This window comes from Cnephaeus nilssonii (assembly GCF_951640355.1).
Source record: "Cnephaeus nilssonii genome assembly, chromosome: 11".
Taxonomy (NCBI): domain Eukaryota; kingdom Metazoa; phylum Chordata; class Mammalia; order Chiroptera; family Vespertilionidae; genus Cnephaeus; species Cnephaeus nilssonii.
The window spans coordinates 50,528,213-50,551,255 of NC_137082.1; positions in this window are offsets into that span (position 1 = coordinate 50,528,213).

Genomic DNA, 23,043 nt, shown 5'->3' on the forward strand with positions numbered 1-23,043 from the left:
GAGTTTTCTAACTTATTAGAGTCACTACCAAGAAAACCATAAAGCAAGGGCCCTTTAAAGATATGCCTCACAGTCTGGTTTTCCTTCTTACTCTGCTTTTCAGGGTTACTTTTATTTCTACCTTGTCTACACATCAGTGCACACAGACTAGTTGGTTGTACAATGAAACACTTCAATGACACAATAATTCTGTGACTACAGGGTGGTTATATTTGAAGGATATCCAAGTCTCATTCTCTTCAGACAAAGTTTCAAGCAGTCCATCATCCCAGAGTGGATGCAGGTGGCTGCATGGACTTAACCAACAGGTCCTTCTGGAAGGAAGCTGCTGTCACTTTTTCTCTGTGTCCTTGAGACTCTTCTACAGGTGAAAGCTATGCATGTTCTCAAGATACTTTTAGACAGGAAAAGGATCTTTTCTTCTACCTTTTTCTCTGGAAAAATTTTAAAGCCCCCATCCAATACAATCCTCATACTTTTAATTGGCCACTTTTTTATTTTCATAACCATTGTACCATTTTAATATAAAAGTCTGCAGGAGCCACTGTTATCAATTCTATGAATTTCCTTATTCATTAATGCAGATTAACCACAATATCCTATATAATAAAAGCCTAATATGCTAAGTGTCCGGTTGACTGGTCGGCCGTTCAACCAATCAAAGTGTAATATGCTAATGTGCTAATGATATGGCTAAGGCAGCTCAACTGCTTGCTATGATGTGCACTGACCACCAAGGGGCAGATGCTCTGACCTGTAGGTTAGCTTGCTGCTGGCAGTCCTGCTGGGGTCTCATTGATCAGGACTGAGCGGGATGGGCCAGACATGCCCTGGAGCCCTCCCGTGGTTCCTCCCCAGCTGGCCAACTTCCTGCATCCCTCCCTGGCCCCAATCATGCACTGGTGGGGTCCCTTGGCCTGGCCTGCACCCTCTCACAATCTTGGATCCCTCAGGGGATGTCAGATAGCCGGTTTTGGACCAATCCTGCAGGCCAGGCTGAGGGACCCCACTGGTGCATGAATTCGTGCACTGGGCCTCTAGTTAATCTATAGAAAGATATATTTTTTTAATCTATTCATCTGTTGTGTTTTTCTTTGGGGGACATGAAAGTCACCTGTATACACACCTATGGGTGTCCTAAGACACAGATAGATTTGGGCATGACTGGGACACAGGTGGAATACATTGAAAGTGGTGATTCTGAGCTCCTTTGGACCCATATCTGAGTCTGAAATCTAAAATCTCTCGGAGAAATTAGAATCAAAGGCAATGGGGCTTTTCACCTATTTCTCAGTGGATATGAGTGACTTACTATTTAAGCACAGAAGGAACTTAGCAGCCTGAGAAATAGGCCACAGCAGACCACCTGTGGCCTGAGAAGACAGGGCTCAGGCGGGCATGTGGGGAGTGCTGTCCAGGCCACAGTGGGGATGAGCAGGGTGCTGTGGCCCCAGCAGGACTGCCTGGCAAAACATGTGGCATCAGCCACTACACAGGGAGTCAGCAGTGTTGAGGCAGAAGTCGGTAGATTCCACAGATGAGGAAATGGACTATGTCTTTAATGCACATGCATGTCTCCCTGCTATGGGTGGAATCCTTTCCCCGCCCTAATTCACATATTGAAATCCTGACCCCTAGGACCTTAGAATGAAACCTTATTGGGAACTAGTCTTCACAGAGATAACCAAGTTAAAACGAGGTCATTCGTCCCATGTGGGGCCCACATCCAATACGGCTGGTATCCTTATCAAGAAGGGAGTTTGGACACAGGTGCATGTATAGGGAGAATACCGTGTGGACATGAAGATGACCATCTATGAACTAAGGGGCGAACCTGGAACAGATTTCTCCCACACGGCTCTCAGGAAGAACCAAACCCTGCCAACAATGAGATTTTGGACTCTGGCTCCAGATGGTGAGAGTTTCTGTGGCTTAAGCTGCCCAGCCCTTGGTCCTCTGTTATGGCAGCCCCAGCAAACTGACACAACCCTTTGGGCATGTCCTGGCTTTGCAGCCTTGGGGAGACATCTCCCTCCCTGGAAAATGTCCACGTTTTCATTTTTCATTCAGCAGGTAGGGAGCATCCTTCGGAGGAGAAAGAGTAGCCAGTGTCCCCCTTCTGCTGGGGATGGGCTGTGCCTGCCTCCTTTCCTTCAAGCCCCTACAAAACAGAGAGTCTAAAGGCTCTTTCCTTTTCCTCCCACACACCCCCAAACTCAGATTCCACAACCTCCTTCCTGACATGCCACCCTCTACTCTTTATCCTATGACATTAAGCAGGAGAGTCTCCAAAGCAAAATATTAGCCAAGCCAACACCTACAGGAGCCACGTGGATTCCCTTCTTCACTCTAAATTAAAAGTCTGACTTGGTGATGAGTTTCTTCCTTTCGATTCAGGTTTTGATTCTGTCATTTTTGTCCATTCCCCTATCAGCCTCCCATTCCCTATTCATACCGTGACTTTTATTGGGAGCCATGTGGAGCAGTAGTTTGATCAATACCTTTCTGGCAGCTCTTTGATTTCCAAAGAGAATAATATTTAGCACGAGCGCATGTGGAGGCATATTCCCTGAATGCTTTCAACAGGCTGGGAGCCTCTTATCTAAGACTTTTCACCAAAATGAGCCATCCACAGATCTGTAATTTCTCTCCTCTGAGAGGCTAATAGGACTGTACACATATCTTAGAATTCTTCTTGGTGAGTATATAATAACCATTCCCACAATACCTTTCATTGGGCAGTTGCTTCATTCCTTGCACACAAAATCTGGAAAAGAGAAGCCCTGTCTGTGAATCCTTTCTTTTCTTTGGTAGCTTTTGAAACACCAAATACATCTCCATTTTAACCTCGCATTACTCCCCTACCACCACCCTCAGGAGCTGAATGGAGGAGAATGACTGAACCCACCTTTTTCATTGCCCTTTCATATTTTCCCCTTCTCTCTTTCTGCCCTCCCTTTGGGGCCTCCATGCACCGAGGCTCTCTCTGAAGCCCTCACCTTCTGGCTGCCCTCCTGTCACTAGGGCTGATGCTCAGCAGGCACCAGGCTGCAGCCAGACCTGCAGGGACCCGCTCTTACATGTCCTGAGCTTGTGGGTCTCCCATTTCTCCAGATTCATGATTCATGTACTGATGACGAGCAGCAAATTGAGGCTGAAAGTGAGTCCAATGAGTCTGTGCAACTGGTGCAAGGATGTGGTCCTTGTCCCTCATGTCCCTGGGTAAGAGCCCTGTGCACTGTGGATGCTGTGATGAGGCTTTGTTCACATGTGTCAGGGGCACAGCAATGGGGGCACCAGGAGGATCAGGAAAGAGAGATAGAAGGTTCTGTGGCTGAGCACAGGCCCAGAGTGAAGTGCTAAGTGTTACAACACTGACGCATTTTCATAAATAGAAAATGTTATGCGCTGAATTGTGCTCCCCCAAATTCATGTGTTGAAGTCCTAACCCTCCCCCACTCCCAGTACTCCAGATGGTGCCTTATTTGAAAATAGTGTTTTTAAAGAGGTAATTAAAGTAAAAACGAGGTCATATGGTGGGCACTAATCTAATTTGACTGATGTCTTTGTAAGAAGAGATTAGGAAGGAAGACACACACATACAAGAAAGACCATGTGAGAACACAGGAAGGAAGTGCCCAACTACAAGCCAAGAAGAGAGGACTTAGAAGAAACCAAGCCTGCTGACACTTTGATCTTGGACTTTGACCCCATTTGCCTTACTAATTATCCAGATTTAATTGTCCAGGACTTGAGACAATACATTTTTGTTGTTTAAGCCCCCAGTCTGTGGTCCTTGGCAGGAGCAAGCTGATTCAGAAAGCCTCTTACAGTCTTTACATGCAACTAAGAGGACCTGCAAAATAGCACTGTTTCTTTAATATTCATGGGTCAGTTTCATAGCAGAAGTTCTAAGTTGCCACACACGATGCACCCCTTGCCCTCATTTTCCCTCCCTGTAGACTAGATGGGGACAAGCATACATTGACTTAACCCCTTTGCAGAGCAAACTTGGGGCACACTGACATTTCAATTGTCTTCCCATTACCAGGCTATCCTTGTGAGGAGCTGGTGTACAAATTTCATGTGCATTATGAAATCCTCTTGGAATTGTACCTGTGGGAGCAAGGGGAAGGAGCAACATTGGACAGAGTGAGAAATTGAGAAGTCATCCAGAACCACCCATAGTCCTAGTGACCCCACAGGGAGTTCAGAAACTGGAATGACCCTTCAGAAAGGTTCAGAGTTGAACCAAAATGGCCATGCCCTTATCTCTCCTTCCCTTTTAAAAATCAGTTCTCGGATCTGGGCTGCCCCCTGGAGGGGTGAGGTGTGGGTGGGGTTGCTCTCTGCACTGATACAATATTTGAAGGGATGGAGAGCCAAAGCTCTGTGTCAACAGCATTCACAGCATCCAGCCCCGTCATTGATGGGGACATGGGCAGCACACAGCCTTGTCCTGCAGTCCTCTATGTTTGTGAACAGACCCTTGATCTCCTGGGACACATGGGTAGCAGCCTCAGACATCCTCTTGGAATCAGAAAGCATCTAGTGTGTTCACTGTTCAGTCTTTTCCCAATCACAGTCTCCTAATTTTTGTTCCTTGTGATGAGTTTTTATAGCTCCATACATCAAGGCAAATAGAAGTGATATTGAACCCATGACCTTGACCTAATTAATGTGCCTCTTAGACCAAGAAAATGACCCCATTTGCCTTACTGAACTAGGCTGCTATGGCTGCAAGCAGACTAGTGAAGACCATCCAACCACCTCATACATTTACAAGTATAGCTTACAAAACCCAAATTTTGAAACAATCCATTGGCTACCCATTTTAATATAATAAGATCAACTCCTCATTACTGATTAATAACAAAACAAATCAATAAGCCCTTAAGTGTTTTTAATTATGCAAACAGATTAGCACAAATTGAAGTGCAAGATAATCCTTCCATTTTGGTTTGCTTTCTAAAATCAGAGACAACATTAAACACACACACACCATCAAAAATTCAAAAGCATGTACCAGAAATTAAAACACTGAAAATTAGACAGTATTAGAATTTTGCTGATGTCCTATGTTAGGGTAAGGAAAAGGTAAAAAAAAGGGGAGGGGGTAAAAAAAGGAGATGAACAAAGGGAATAAACAGGTGGTGGTGTGGTCACTAGATGTTGGAAAAAGAAATATAGATGACTTGGTTTTCTAAAAAGTTTTCAGAGATGCTAAGTGAGGAGGGAAGAAGGCATTTAACTTGAGTTGTGAATCTGTGATTGCTACCGACTTGGTTAGGCTCTAATTCTTTAAAAGTGAAACAAACAAAATTATCTTTGTTTGCAGATTCAGTGTTGAGTCTCTCACCACCTGGAAGGTGTCAGTATTTCTCCAGTAACTTCACTCCCTTTAGGATTATGTAACAGGCTGTTGAGGACACAGTATAAAAAGAACTGAACGGAAAGGAGATGTGAAAAAAGTAATTGTTGGCTAGATGCATCATCACCCTTAGTATTATTAATAACAACTCTAAATACCTCCAAATATTTCTAACACAATGTTTGACATTTGATTCTAGAGATACTTGCAATCCATTTGACCCAACCTGCCTGCCCCTAACCTAAAGATATAAAACTGGAAGGTGTAAAATGCACAGGCAAGTTGCTATTTTTTGAAAGGGGGAAAACCAAATCTTACATGATAGAATTTTCGATATATTGGAAGGGTCTGACTAATTCCAAACTGAAAATGTATGAGTTCTATCACCATAGCCTCATACACTAATTTTGTTTTGTTTTGTTTTTTACCAGATACAACTGTGAATCCCTTAGAAGACTGCATTCCAGCGTGGCCATCACTTTCCAGGACACGGGATCAGGCATCATGTGGGAGCAGAGAGACACAGGGAATACAAAGAGGGAGAAGGTGGTTCAGTGGGTCACAGATTGTTCTGGGCAAGATAAACCAAGGAAGTCATTGTGATTCGTCCTGCCCTGGGTTCTAACCTTATAACCACCTCCCAATGTTTTGATTATCTGCTTCTTCCATTGCACTGTGAACTTTCCGGAATAAATTTTTTTGGTAAACCTGAATTCCCCCACTGCAGTTGTAATTACAGTAAATTCTCAATGAATGATTGTAGAAGGTGACAGAATGGTGAACACCTCCTGCTTCAACATGCACACACAGCTGCACACACATGCACAGACATGGACTTCTGATATTAAGATGTGGAAATTGAGACCAAAGACATTTAATTGACTGACCCAATGACTCTCAGTGTTGGCAGGTCTGATTATAACACAGAGTATCTTCATTCTTGTCCAATGACCTTTCACAGAAAATAATTCTGTTTTCCTCTGTGATCTTTTTAATGTCTGTTGATTTATTTTACTGTTTTCCTTCTTGTGGATCCAAAGAATACAAACAGCCACACAAGAAAATTCCTTTACTCAAACACATAATGTACCCATTCATATTCTGAAATTAATAAAGCCATAAAAGCATGCTGTGTGAAAGTAGTCCTCATTGAATTTTCAAGCACACAAAAAACTAACAGCAGTTATGCAATTGTTTCTGCCTTAAGACTAAAATTTTTATAGTAACTAAAAAAATTGTTACCTAATAATAGGATACTGTTCCTCTCTACACAGAAATCAGAAAAATAGGCTTTCCTGTGGAGGACCTCTAACACAAACATACTAACACGGAGGTTAGATGCTTGCAAACGTCTTTAGGATAAGCCTGCTCATTTTTTAAAATGGGCATTTCTGTTTCCTAGCAACTGGAAAGTTCCACTAATCCATATCTGCCTTCTTATGGGAATAGATCAGCTCAGGTGCTCTTTATGACATTTGAGTTTTGGGGGAGGGGGATGAAAAGACCACCTGATGAAAATTATTTTGTTTTGATCCTGAGTGTTGGTTCAAATTATATGATCCTCATTCAACTTTATTGGGTTTGCAAATTGCAACATTGAAACCAGGTTACACAGGTATTCTATAGTAATTAAATAGAAAAGGCTAGTGTGTGTGTGTGTGTGTGTGTGTGTGTGTGTGAATATATATATATATATATATATATATATATATATATATATATATATATGTAATGTTTTTCAACTTTCCTCAATCTGAGCTACTGTAATTATTCATTTCAAAATCTACTCCAAATCAGAAAAGCACTTCCTGGAATTATGTGCTTGGAAAAACATGTGTCAGGCCATGGGATATACATCTCTCCATCACTCCACATCAATGTCACTAAAGAAATTTGGAAATGGAAGTCACAGTGACATGTCCCAACTTGCTTATTTATGCAATGCTGGGTGAGAGAGAAATCATGGAATTTGAATCTGCAGACATAATTTGTCAGAACAAATCCTTCGTAAAGCCTGACACTCCTGTCTACATCAAACCTCTTCAAAATCACACCGACAATACAACTACAGATTTGTTGTGAATTCATTCAGGAAAGACAGTTCAAACTTGTGGAAATGTAGGCATTGCATTACACAATGCACTAGGGATGCAGTTTGAATCAGCAGCTTACAAATATATACATATGAGTTTAGGTGAGAATGTCATCATCTGATGAGTAATTTTGATACTATTAAAACACTACTTTCTAAATTAAAATTGGATTTATCTCCAGTTTAGGCTACTTGCTTCTTTCCTATTCTATCATCTTGAGTCAGTACTCATTTAGAACTACTATTCAATTAATAGATGAAAAAACAAAGGCCCTCTAGTAGTCACCTGGTTTGTATGAAAAGTGACCACAGGGCATGTTTGAACAACATATTTGAACAAAATTTGTTTTGAGAATATTTTCTTTTATTGTGGTATTTTAAAATTTCTCTTTTAAGTATTATGAATTGAAAATATTAAGAAATTAATTGTTAAAAATCACTAAACAATTTAATAATTTGAAATACAGTGTAAAAAGGAACTATATTTATGCATAACATTTTAGACATAAATAAAATGTATTTTTATGATTTTTAAAACTATCAACTTGTCTAATACATTTCTGAATACATAGGCATTTTTAATAAGTATAGTATGCAGTGATTTTGTGAGAAGCAAATTATGATGGGACGCCACTAATTATACAAATAAGTCAACAATGATTTGATAGTACTCATTGCCTTTTCAACCCATTTTATACTAACCTGCTATCATGGCCAATGATACAATTTAATTCAATTAAATATCATTTATTCTTTATGATGTGAAAGAATCTATGGGATATATGAAATATAGAGTATACTCATAAATTAAATAAGATCCCAATATTCATTAAAATTACAATCTAATTGAAGCTGATGTTTAAAACTTGCCTTCTGCTGGTTGAGGGGGAACAGAACACACCACCCACGATGTGCCACTTTGGCAGGTGGGTTGTTTTGAGCTGAAGGCAGTCAACACCCAGCAGATTCAGGAAAGGCTTTAGCATTTTCTGTCACTGTCTAAAAGACTTTAGGTAGGGGGCCTGTCCCAGAAAGAGCTAGTACCAGAGATAACTTTATATCAGAAAGACTAATCTGCATGACAGGGCAAAATTTTGTTCATCAAATAATAGTCCTCATCATTCTGTGAATTGTCTTCCTCCCACTTGAAGTCCCAGGCCCCACCCACTTCCCTTTAGCTCAGGATGATATGTACCATAAGTCTCAATTACCCACTGCCTTTCAGTCTCATATTTTTATGGGGCTGCCCTACATATGAAATTAAATTTGTTTTAATCCTATTAATTTGTCTTACATCAATTCAATTATGAAACCAGCCAAAGAACCTAGAAGAGAAGAAAAATTGTTTCCCCTACTCAGTTATTCATTCACTCATTCATTCATTCCACTTACTACTATCTGAGCACCATTATATCCTTGCTGTGAATTCAGGAATAAATAGGCATGAGGGATTTACAATAGAAGAGGTGTGATATATATGTAGATGGATATTTCATAATACAACGTGATAAATATTATACAAGTGGTATAAACAAGTGTTGTAAGAGCACAGAGGAGGAGCAATATAGAAGTCTATTAAAAACAATCTATGCTATTTTGCAAGGTTAGCTGATATTAAGGATTTATCATTGTAGTCACAGTGGCCTCCTGTGGCCATAAGGTATTTTACAAAGTAATAGCCTTTAGTTATTCTCAAATAAAAATGCAAAGCTTATATATATATATATATATATATATATATATATATATATACACACACACACTAGTGGCCCAGTGCATGAAATTCATGCACATTAAAAGGGAATTAATTAGAGGAAATATTTTAATATTGTCAGTTGCCCTTTCTCTATAATAGAAGTGTCAGAGATGAAAGAAAATTAGGAAAATATATATGAAAATATCCCTCCTGTCAGAGTCTGGGGTGCACCGTGGGATCTAGAGTCAAGTCCCTGCCCACCACCCACATGAGCTTTGAAAACGCAGGAGACCCAGACCCGGCCAGCTCCAGCCACATTGGGTGAGATGCAGACCCAGCCGGCCCAACCCCCATCAAGCCCCTCTGGGCAGGGGGTGCAGCCTCACGTCCCCCATCCTGGCGCCAGGATGGGGGCCGTTGCCTGAGGTCCCTGTCAAGCCCTGCCAGGTGGGGGGCGTGGCCTGAGGTCCCTCACCCTGGCCAGGCGCCATGCAGCCTCAGGTCTCTGCTGTTCAGTCGTGATGTTACGGCATCCCAGCTAATTTGTATATTCCTCTATTATATAGATAGATTTTCACTTACTCTAGGATATAGGGAACTACAGGATGTAGCCCAAAATGACCCCTCTAATTTGTCACTTACGTTAACTTAGAATGTTTGTTTTCAAAGATTTAAGAAATTCAACTAAGTAGAATAAGCAAAATTGGCCACATGGTTGTTCTTTTCTAGATAAGCCAATTCTTTCTTGATTCTATTCCCTGAAGAATGTTTTTTTGTTTTCTTTTCTCTATTTCTGCCATGGTTTACATTTGTTCATATTGGTGTTTTTATTAGAGTATGGGTTGTCTCTCAGTTATCTGTGCAATCTCTTTATATTCGCCACATCTTCTTGAACAGAGTCCCCACTGGGAAAATTGTTAAATGAGTAAAAGTATACCTGAACTCGAGTAGCATTAATCCCACTCTCAAATTAACATCAGCATCAACACACTTATGTGGCTTCTCCACTCTTGGTATCAAAAAACAAGGTCTCTAACTCTGACCAACAAATAGCTATAAAACAATTTACTGAGCATATAAAATGTCCTAATTCAGGCATCCTCAAACTACGGCCCGCAGGCCACATGCAGGTGTTTTTGCCGTTTTGGTTTTTTTTACTTCAACATAAGATATGTGCAGTGTGCATAGGAATTCGTTCATAGTTTGTTTTTTTTAAACTATAGTCTGGCCCTCCAACAGTCTGAGGGACAGTGAACTGGCCTCCTGTTTAAAAAGTTTGAGGACCCCTGTCCTAATTGTTCAAGTTGCTGGAGACAGAATGGAGGAAAATAGAAAATAAATTTTCTGTTTTTCTGTTGTTACATTCAAGAGGGAATAAGGTGGAGGTTTCGGCTAATAAGCAAATAGATGCATATTAGAGGGTGGTGAGTGCTATGCAGAAAGCTCAGCATGAGAGAGCAGTCATGTTCTATGCCTTGCAGTCAAGCTGCAAATACATATTTTAGCAATTATGATCTTCTTTTCATTATTTTTTGCCTTATTTTCTTAGGCCAACTGATTTTATAATATTTTATAAAAGAATATACAGCAGGCATTTTCAGAAAAAATATCATCCTTAATTATATTAAAATCAGCAAACAAGTAGTCAAGAAAATAAAAGTATCCAAAACTCGAGACACTCCGATAGCTATCTTTCAAAGTCCAACTTGGTTGGATGGGAAGGTCCTCTTCAAAATCATTCTACTATGTTATCATTCCAAAGAAACTACATCACAAACCTGTCCTATCCGAAAATAAATCAGCAATCATTGCCCTTAATCTTCATGTATACCTATGGGAAAGTCGGAGCAAGGAAACTGACAATATTCTTATACCTGAAAATTATTTTAAAGTCAAAATAAAGAGAAAGGTAAATAGATTAATCTTGAGTTAAACAGGTTGCTTATTTTTAAAGTTTGATGTCCACTGTTTAAAAAGAAAAATCACTTTTTTGTTAATTTTAGAAGTTCCCAAATAAACACGTCATACCAGAAATATCCAGTGATATTTCATCTATTAATATTTATAATTTACATTTTCCAAACTCAGATTTATTTATTTATTTAATTGCAAAATAAAACATTATCTAAAGAATTTTTTACTCAAAGTATTTAAATGCTAATTATGTAGGTCTTAGGGAAAAAAATCTCACATTCTGTTGTTTTTGTATAAGCAGGCATTTTTTTCCTGACTCAGTACAGATTACACAACACAGCAATGTTTAACAAGTCAAAATGCAGTAAGATGATGTAATGTGGCCAATAAAATGACAAAAGCAATCATTAATTGTTAGGCAGGTGACACATTAAAAATAATCATAAATTGTTAGGCAGGTGACACATTAAACAGGGGATGTGTATCCTCGTCTAATCTTGGTCATTTCTTTATCTGGGCACAAATATTCCCTCGTCATCCACAATGTGTAGAGATATGCACATGGCACCTTCTCCCTGCGGCTCTTTTCTCGGTGGTAACTGCCAGCTCTCTGTGTAGCCCATCTACTCTTTCCCTTCAAAAGCAATAGAAAACACAGAACCCTAGCTGCCTATGTAGTTTGAGAACTGTATACAGTCTTTTAAAAGTAAGTGTAGAATAAATTCAATTGCAAAATAGAACCATGAGCCATGGGTTTTCACATGTAAAATTCAAAGTATTTCTACTAAAGATGGTTGTTGTAAGGCAGAAAGTTATATTTGCAAAGTCCTGCCAGGAAAGATTCACACAAAATTTATAATTCTTGTCATTTTGACTAGGACAACAAAATGGGACTTGAATTTTTACATATTAAGTTTCATTTTTAGTCATGCAGAAGGCTATATATATGAAAAATATACCTTAAATCTTTATACCAGTTAAGTGAATAAGTCCTGACATACTCCATGCTTAGAGAAAGCAAAACTGCAGAAAAGTCCAGTGGCAATGAGAACTCAAACCCAGAAGCAAAGAGCAAGGGAAGGGGAGACAGGAAATTTTTCCCTTTCCATGAATTTTGAACCTTAGTCAGAAATTTTTAAAAAATATTTTTATTGATTTCAGAAAGGACGGGAGAGAGAGAGATGGAAACATCAATGATAAGAAAGAATCAATGATCGGCTGCCTCCTGCACGCCCAACACTGCAGATCCAGCCTGTAACCCAGTCATGTGCCCTGACCTGGAATCAAACCATGACCTCCTGGTTCATAGGTGGATGCTCAACCACTGAGCCTCACCAGCAGGGCCTTAGTCAGCAATTTTGACAAATAATTGTAAAATACTAGATGTCCCATATGTTTCATTTCCTGGAAGACAAAATTCATGTTGTGATCAACACTTGTACCTATCTCAAAGTCCTGTGATTATGCCATAAAACAAATAGAAAACAGTCCACAGATTTCATAAGGTCTGGTTACCAGTGACCATCACCAAAGAAGAAGTTTGCAAAGAATTGGATTGTGGAGCAGTTCACTTGGTGGTAGCAAGTGGAAGATCCTGAGTCGCTGATTATGTTTTCTGAGCTGAGGAACAGCCCTGACACTGGCAGCTGGCAGCTCTGTGGGCACTGGACTGGTGTGAATGGGAAGGGACAGCAGTGTGCTGCATGTCACATTTGAGTGCACAGCTACCGTGACAGGAAGACTTTTCTTGTCAACACGATAACGGTGGCTCTGTGAGAGCCGAGGTACGTGTTAGTTTCCCCTGGTGGGAAATCGGTACCTGATAAATAGACTTCCTTCAGTGAAGTCAACATGTATATATTTATTAAGTGTATACATGCAGGCGCTGTAGTTACCCAGGGCCCTCACTCTCTTACAGGGAGCTTTCCTTCTTGAGAAATGGGGGAGAAAGATGTCGGCCTGAAATCAAATCCATACATAAGACAATTATGAGTCAGGGTACGTGCTGTGAATGAAGCCAACCATACGAAGGGCAAGGAGACAGAATGAGTGGGATGCATGGAGTGCCTTAGTCAGGAGCAGGCAATGGGGCAGAGACTGGAATAAGAAGGAGATGCCTGCAAATTTGGAGGAAAGGAGCAAGGAGGCAGGAAGAGCAAGGCAAGGTCTTCAGGAAAGCAAGCCTGGGAGCACTTCAGAAAACTCAAGTTTAGAGTGAGATGGGACTCTGATAGTTTCATCTGCAAAATCTATGTATTCTATACTAATAAAAGGGTAATATGCTAATTAGGATGGATGTCTTCCGGAGGATCTTCTGGATGTCCTTCAGGACAAAGCCGCAGCGGCTGCAAGGGCCGAGGCTCAGGCAGCCGTGGGTGGCTGTGAAGGGCTGAGGTGCAGCTGCGAAGGGCCCAGGCTCAGGCTGGCAGTGGCAGCAATAGCGGGGTAATGGAGGCGGTGCCTTTCCCTGATCCACCAGGTTGCCTCCCACAGAGGGAGGCCAGATTGCAGCTTAGGCTGGGCCGAGGCAGAGGTGGTTAGGGGCGATCAGGCCAGCAGGGCAGCAGGTTAGGGTCGATCAGGCTGGCAGGGGGGGCAAGTTAGGGGTGATCAAGCCGGATGGGGAGCAAGTTAGGGTTAATCAGGCCAGCAGGGGGGCAAGGTAGGGGCGATCAGGCCAGCAGGGGCAGCAAGTTAGGGGCAATCAGGCTGGCAGGGGGGCAAGTTAGGGGCAATCAGGCCAGCAGGCAGAAGGGTTAGGGGCAATCATGCTGGCAGGCAGAGGGGTTAGGGGCAATCAGGCAGGCAGGCAGGCGAGAGGTTAGAAGCCAGTGTTCCCAGATTGCAAGAGGCATGTCTGGCAGTTGAACATCCCCCGAGGGGTCCCAGATTGGAGAAGGTGCAAGCCAGGCTGAGGGACCCTCCCTCCCGTGCATGAATTTTGTACACTGGGCCTCTAGTCCTATATAATAAAAGGGTAATATGCAAATTGACCCTAATGGCAGAACGACTGGGAATGACCAGTCGCTATGATGTGCACTGACCACCAGGGGGAAGATGCTCAACACAGGAGCTACTCCCTGGTGGTCAGTGCGCTCCCACAGAGGGAGCTCTGCTCAGCCATAGGCTGGGCTAATGGCTGCGAGCACAGCATCAGTGGCGGGAGCCTCTCCCAAATCCTCAGCAGTGCTAAGGATGTCCAACTGCAGCTTAGGCCCAACGGGGAATAGGCCTAAGACACAGTTGGACATCCCCCAAGGGCTCCCGGGCTGCCAGAGGAATGTCTGACTGCCAGCTTAGGCCTGATCACCCGGGGGGTTCCTGGACTACAAGAGGGTGCCAGCCAGGCTGAGGGACCCCCTGAGTGCACGAATTTTCATGCACAGGGACTCTAGTCCTATATAATAAAAGCATAGTATGCAAATTTTCCCCTCAACCGGAGTTCTTCTGGGAGTTCAACTAGAGGGCGGGCTGGCTGCGGGGGAGGGACGGAGGCCCCAGTCATCAGCTGGCAGCCACTAGGGGCCCTACCAGTGCACAAATTTCATGCACTGGGCCTCTAGTATATATATAAGCAAAGGAAATGACCATGACCCCTGAAATAAATTGATGTGCAGAGTCTGGCTTTTGCAAAGTTCTAAAGAAATGTTTATTGTTAACCAAACACAGGCAAGTACTTTGGATTGCATTTAGTTCTTAATTATTTATCACATCTCCTCTTTGTTCCCTTTACTCTCTCCAAGAGCTGACATTTTCTAGGATAAAATGCTTATATTCCCTCTGGCCTAAAGTTTCCTCACTTATCTCACCCCACTCCAGCCCAACACTCTTGGAAAGGAAAAAATATTTCCCAGAAGATCTGGAAAAGAGTTGCCAAGTCAACTCAACTTATTTCACATCTATATCTAATTTCTTAGGACTAGCCCAATGACAGACCTGCTGTCCTTCCTGATGGATGCAAACACCTGTTGGAAATTCTTAGCGCATTTAGGTTAATGGTGATGTTTCTAGCAGAGCTTTCCTCAAATGACACATACCACATGCTCTCCATGCCACAGGAGATTCTGACACTTTTTCTGTTGAAGAACCTCCAGGGCCATCAGCAGAGGTACCAGTGCTTATTGGGAACAGGGTATCACACTGCCCAGTGGCAAGTGCTTTTGTGCCCTAGAGACTAAACCTCAGTGGTATGTTGAGAGAGAGAGGAGCACTTTCCCAGCTGTGTGATAGCTGATCGGTGTTTCACGGCAAGATGAGGACTTTTTTGTGTCTGTGGCCTCGACAGCACATCCTCAAACCGCTGGAAAAGTACCATGGTTTCTGACCAGACAGCTAAAGTTTCAAGAGACTTCATTTTATTTTGAAGGTTCAGTTTTAAGCTCGACTTATTATGTGTAGACATTGCTATTCAACAAGTGAGTTTTAGGGAATGAAAGTGTTAAGGAGTATAACATAGCATTAGCTTGTCATGTATGAAAGTCAATTTTTTTTCTTAAGGTAAAGTTATTTTAATTAGAAAAATGCTACGTTGAGCTCAACTAGTACTTTCCTAATGTTTAGCTTATAATGCCTGTGGTGTCGTGTGTGTGTGTGTGTGTGTGTGTGTGTGTGTGTGTGTGTGTGTGTGTGTAAGAAGGGGTGTCTTCAGAGGAACAGAGGAAAGTGTACTGAGCATCCTCTGGATGGAGTTTGCTTCAGACTACACACTGGTGACAGGACACTATTGAGGCTTCATGGTGCTCATACAGACACGAGAAACCCAGGTGGAATGAACTCAACTGAATGCTCTCTTACTGACTCCATACCAGATTTCAGAATTATGGCACCAACACAAAGTTATCTGGAATTATCAGGCATCTGCATTTACTTTTGTTGTCAGTCCCATTATTTCTAGAGACTCTAGACATGCTTAGTTAAGTCTGTTAAAATTTTGGGGCATCTTTTTCCAATGTCAGCTCCATTGGGGACCAGGATGGAGATAGAGGACCCACCTGCATCTATTCGTGCACATACAGAATGTAAGATATTTGATAGAGTTACCACCCATTGGCCCAGATGGTCCAGGTTCATGTCTCTTGTGGAATTAATAGGACCCAGAGAAAGCTATTGTAGAACTGGGGTATGTGAGCATGAAATGGGCAACAAAATTGCCCACATTAGTGCCGGCAATAAGCCTTGGCCACTTAGCATTTATAAGGGGATGATGGCAAATGTTGCATTTGGATGCATGGTTCTTACTAATGCCAGCATTGTAACTAAGTCTTGTATATGGTACAATTACAGGACTTAATTCTTTAGAGTATTAAGCATAGAAATAGAAATATTGAGTCAACAATTATAAACATTTTTAAAAGCTTCTGGATATATATTTTCATTAGAAAATCTTCCACTAATTTTACATTTTATATTAAAGAATAGTGTTCCTTTGTAATTTTGATCACATTATTATTTTAATTCATCTTTGTTTATTTGGTGGGAGTAAATATTTTTCATACAGTTTAAATCATGCATTTTTATTCTTAATGAGTATGAATATTCCTAATTTTTATTTGTTTAATGCCATTTACATTTTTATTTTATAAACTGTAATTTTATGTCCATTTTTAAAAACTGCTGCATTAGTAAAAATATGTTTATAAGAACTTCCTATGAATGAATTCTTTTTTATCACTTTTCATAAAAATATTTTTTTCAAATTTATATGTGGTCAAATATATTATACTTTAAGTGGTCAAATATATTTTTTCTTGTATTTTTATTGAAAAATATGATGCATTTGAGTTTTATACATATACATGTTGAAGCAAGGATGAACTCAATAAAATTTAGAAAGCTGTACCCCCAAAAAATCAATGTGCTGATAACATGTAAAACTAAGTCATATAGATGAGATGGTTATCAGACTGAATGAGATATTGAAGGAAATATCTAGAGAGAAAGGAGAAAATAGGGGGAATGTTGGCATAAATCCAAAACAGGAGATAAGCCAGGGGGAGGAGCCACTTTTAGAAGAACAAACAGGAGCTTTCAGATTTGGGGAAGCAAGGAAGAGAGTTGGTGAGGAAGTGAAATTCCTGGGCAGAGTGTGTTCATAGAGGAGAGAGCCATTAAGATTGTCAGATGAGGCAGAGCTGTCAAAAAACAAAGATTGAGAAAAAGGCACTTGACTTGATCTGCTACTTGTAAAACCCTCAGCTTCCACTCAAATGATCCAAGACTTTCATAATAAACCCGAGTTAATGACTAAAGCAATCATCTGCAATGCCAGGGAGGTATTTGGAGAATTCCATTTAATACTGTTAAGAAACTGACATTTATCACTCCATTCCCAGCAATAAAGAATTTGTTAAAACAAAAGATTCTGACAGTGGGAAAAGGATGGAAATAGGAACACTGGCTAGGAGAGTTCAAAATGTGACATTTGTTCGTGACGTTGTCATAGTGTTTTAGAGTTATATACTTTAAAAAATCCAATTCCAAGTAGCATTTCCCCAGAATAAGGACATACCTTACAACAGTCCCGATTGTAACATACAGTTTCTATTTGGGGTAGCAACGTGGAATCCACCCCGGGGGAAATAATCAACCTGCACTCCCCATGCTTGCCTTGCTGAGTTGTGCATTAATCTACATCCCCTCCATGTGCCAGTCACTCCTGCCAAAGCTTACAAAGCCCATTTTCTAGCCACAAGCCACTGTCCTATACTTCACCTAATTCTACACATCAGACTTTTGAAAAACAATCGATGGCCATTACAATTCTTTATGTCTTAGGCGGCTCCTTACATTCCTTGAAAGTCTGACTTATGCCCCTGACCCTCTTCTCAAACCATTCTTTATTATTCTCTTAACCATTTACCACCAAGTTCAATGAATTTTATTTTTCCTTATGTAACATTATCCTCTGCAGCACTTGACCTACAAACTAGTTCCTGCCTTGGCTGCTGGGATGTGACAGCTTTCTTGTCCCCTCTCTAATTGTACTCTCTCTGTGTCCTTCAGTGCATCCCAACCCATTTCCATCTTCTTATATTACCAGTCTTTTCCAAGGTTACACATTTTAGCACCATTCTTTCTCTCGCCATACAATCCTCTCCACCCGGTACACAACCTTATGTGCTACAAAGATTGAAATCTATGATGTCTATGCTAGGATTTAAGAAAAAGCTACAAGAGGAAATGGTAATACATTTTAAGGATTTGCCTTAAGGGGCATTTGCATCTTGATGTGGTCATTCTAAATCCAGAACCTGGCCGGCTGTATTGATATTTCTTAAACATGTTTTTATCCATTTCCCAGAGATAAATACTAAGGAAGGAAAGAATCTTCCCTGTGGGTTCACGAGGTTTTTGAGAGGTGAGTGACCAGCAAGGCTACTTCCCCCAATGGGACCAAAGTAATGGCCAGGAGGCTGCTGTTAGAGCAAAGGGAATAGGAGGTCAATGGTTTTCAAAGGATATATCAAGCCATAGTAGGTGGATACATCACATGGCTCTATTTTCCATTGATTTTCATCTAGATCAGCATTGTAGAATTTTCTTTCTGCTGTACAGTATGGGAGTGATACCGACAAATTAAATCTCCTAATTCAGGGTTTCCTGCACTCACCTGGTAGGTGTTCCTCATTACCACACTTCCTGTGCTAGACTGTTCCCATTGCCAACAACACAGCTTTATGTTAATTGTTTTACATTTGGAGTTAAGATGCTTTATAAGAAAAGACATTAGACTGCTCACTGAGATTTAGAAAACTACTTCATCCTCTAATCACAACATGGAATGATCACTTCTTAGATGGGTTACTTGGTGAAATATTTATGAAAATAGCTCATAGTACTAAAGTTGTTTGATTTTATTACTCTACATAAACATACAGTTATAGGTTTTTACTTTAATCCAGGTGATTCCAGACATTTTGAAAGGCTCTCTGTAAGTTACTCTCGTTTCCACCTGTCTTTTGACCTCCCTACTATTTATTTAAACAACATCTGATATATTTCCCCCACATTGTCATAAATGACAATTTAAACTAAGGCACATTAAAAATCAAATTTACCTTTGTCCCTTGGCCCCTCCATCCTTTCCTCTTAGTCTCCCGTATTTTCTGTTTTGAATATTATCAACACCTTACTATGCTTTGAAATATCACCATTGTCTTTGACTTCCAGTCTCCCACTTGTACCTGCCCTTGATGTGTTTCTAATCTAACCCCTTCCATATGGTTCAAGCCCTCAATACTTGCACAGAATAGTGTAATGACCATCTTCATTGTGCTCTAGCTTCTAATTTCTTTCCAATCAACCTATTTAACACACTAGAGCCAGCAGAATCTTCCTAAACTACAGTCCTATTCATATTAAATTTCTGCTCTAAAGTCTTTATTGAATCCTCTTGAAGTCATATAAAGATTATTAAAATCCAGGCTTGGTGAGGCAGAGCTAGGTCTGAATCCTCAACTGACCACCTTTTAGATCTGGAACTGGCCTACATCCCCTCCTTTGTAAGACAGGTATAACAGCATTTCTTATCGCATGGTTCCTGGTGAGGGCCTCACTGGGGAAATGTATGGTGTTTGGTACAGCACATGGCATGGCTTAAGCTATTATCACTATCATATAAATTATTTACCAGAATATTGAAGGTGTCTGGTGATTTGTCTCCAAATAATTTTTTTTTAATTTGAGCACCCTCAATCTATACTTTAACCAAACTGACCCCCACATAAGTTCTCAATAGTCATTTCACTTCCCTATTTCTGTTATTTGTGTTGCTCCTTTATTTTTCTAAGAGAGACTCTAGGTGTCTACTTAGTAAATTCCACTCATTCTTTCAAATCCAGATTCATTGCCATTATCTTTAATAACACAACTGTCCTCTTCATCTCAGCCAGAATAACAGTGATAATATTGATAATAACAATGTTAATTAGACAATTACAACCTGCCTTAAGAACTTTACATATATTGCAAGGTAGTCTCCTTTTCCTGAATTCTCATAGCATTTTGACAACTCTAATTCATGTGCCAGTGGCAGAATCATATTTCCAAATTACTGTTTAGCCTGTGGCATCTCCCTGCTCAAAATCTTTTCCAGGATCCCAATGACACCCAATTACAAGAATGAGGCTTAGAATTCCTCAGCTGCTGACTCACTACTACCCCTCACTGCTGTGATGCCCCTCTAGTGCCCTGGACACCCACACAAGCCTTCTCAAGCTCCACACAGGAGCCTCATATACTTCCTGCTTCCCGAGGTTATGTCTCAGCTCATCCTGCTTCCCCTCCCTAGGCAGTTGCCCATTTCTTCACCACCATTTTAAGTCCCATCCTCCTGAAAGTATCTTTAATTAAAGCTCCTATCCCTATGATCTCACTCACTGAATACCCAGACACTGTTTATATCACTCACTGAGGAACTAACAATATAAGGAGCTTTCTCTGTGTTTTGCTTTGTGTTTGCTTCTTGTGTCTAGAAAAATTCAGAAGATATTCAAGGACAGGAATATGTTTCATGCTTCCTGTCTAATAGTTACTATTTGGGGATGTCAAACCTTCTGAGGTCATCTTCCTTGCAGCTCCCTCTCTCCTTGGCCAGGCCAATAGCTGGAAGATCCCAAGGAGAGAGAATACAATATTGACCAGAAAAGTCATAGATCAGCTTTGTGCTACATTGAAGACTGAATCCTACGCCAGACAATAATCTTGAAAGCCAAGTGCATGGAAATAAGGCCACACATTTCTCTGAAGTCCTTTTAAAGTATCTGCCATTTAAAGTATCAAGAGGCAGGCCTTACTAACTTAATCCTAGACCTGAAGAAGGAAGAACTTCATCTGTTCTGAGGAGGAGATAGAAAGCTGACCTGCCAGGGACCCTGACGGCCTACTCTCAAGCTCAAGTCCTACAGGGAAGGCATGAGGCATCCCTGTTACCCTGGGTGTATAACACGCCTCCCGAAATGTAATGCCTTAAAAGAACTGGCCTCTGCAGGCTGAGCCAGCTTTGCTACTGTTTTGAAAAACTGACAACTCCAACTTAAAACTTCCTCCCACTTTTGATCAGTATCGGTGACTTCCGATAGCAGAAACTCCAAGGGTAGAATACACTCCAAGGCATGTTGCTTCAAGTGCAGCCCTAGTTCCTCAGAGCTTGCCCTGGAACCTCTGAAGCAAAATGAAAAATTGAGTACCTCGTCCAGAGGGGCTTATGAGTCCTTTCCTTAGGCTTAGGGGCCTCACCAACCCACACCACCCACACTTCACCCAGAATCTCGGGCCACTCTCTTGGCTGTGCCACAGTGATTCATAAATCACAGCTACTTTTGCAATTTATTTCTTACAGTCCCATAGGGCCCACTCAGGCTGCAGAGTGACCTTGACCTCACAGAATTTGAGGTAAGTAGTCAGCTCAGAATTCAACCAATTCACTTAACATGTAAAGGTTGCAATAAACATCAGGGAAGATTTTTATGTGGAAGGTAATTTTCTGTATTATATGGTACCAATGTAGATATACCAGACCAAAGCCTGGCATGATGAAAGAGATGGGACGAGAAATAGAAACATGGAGCATCTCTGAGGTCTGATGGGGAGAGTCATAATTATCTAAAGAATGCTAGCTAGATGAGATGGGGAGCCCCATCCACAAAATGATGTATGGAAACAGGACAAGTGGGCAGAGGCAAAGTCACCAAACACACAGGGCCCGAGGGCAAATAACTAGAACCGGGGTTTCCAGTCTGAGAAGTTAGTACAGTCCTAGAGGTTTGGGCTGGAATCCAGAAAGGGTAGACTGTCACCCCCCCACTGCCGCACCCCGTTAATTATTCTTTCTACAACCAAACCTATGAAAATGAGTATAATGACAGTGCGTCTATCCAAAATTGGAGAGAAGAAGAAAATTGGTGGAAATGTTTCCCTAACATGATTTCTCAGTTGCCTGGGGCCTAGATAAAAGCCATAGAGATTTTAAACTACAGATATAATAGGAAATGGTTAATTGTACAGTCAGTACCTGTGCCTAGCTGATGGTGTGATTGTATTGGTATGTAATTTGAGCTTAATACTTTTTGTGTATTTTCAGACCCATAATCAACACTATGCTTCCTCAAAGACCCACATGGGTATTACATAAGGGATTAGCTTTGTAATAGTTGTATTAACATCTTCTTGGTCAATAAGCTCCCTCCACTGAGAAATGAGGAACTTTGAGGGCAGGGGTTTTGACTTCTGTTTATTCTCCACAGTGTCCACAAGAGCATCATACAATATATGTCATGATTGTCAGTTGGTGTCTGTTAAAGTGACAGCCTCAGGCAGAGTTTATTCTCTGCCATTTGTACAAAAATTGATAGAACCAACTCTGTATAATAGAGGTCATCCCCTGACCCCCATTCAGGGCTGAGAGAAAAAGACAGGGTCAGACTTGGCAAATGTTTAATTTCTGCCAGGATTGTGTAGCCTCTGTCAATGCAATTTAATGCAAAATAAGACTGGTGTCTGAGCACTGAATAATTCAGATGTAACTTATAGGAACATATTTCCTTTTGTGCTGTACTGTGTACATGGAGGTTAACTTGGGCTTGGATCCTTATCCCTTAAAATACATTCTTATTAAATTAAGCATCAATGTGTTATTTTAAATGGACTTGTTATTCCACAGGAGAAGATCTGCTGTGTCATCTTGTAACCACAGATTTAGGCAGATTGCATTATTTTTTAGATGGTTAAATTTGGTCAATAACATTGCTTTATAGTAGTATGATACAGCTCCCAACAACAAATAAGAGGCAATTCATTACTAATACACAAAGAAAAATGACTTTGATTTAAAGATGTTAGTCTTGCATTATTTAAAAACTAGAGGCCCTGTGCACGGATTCATGCACCAGTGGAGTCTCTTGGTCTGGCCTGTGCCCTCTCGCAATCCAGGACCCCTTGGGGGATGATGCACTGCCGGTTTTGGCCCAATCC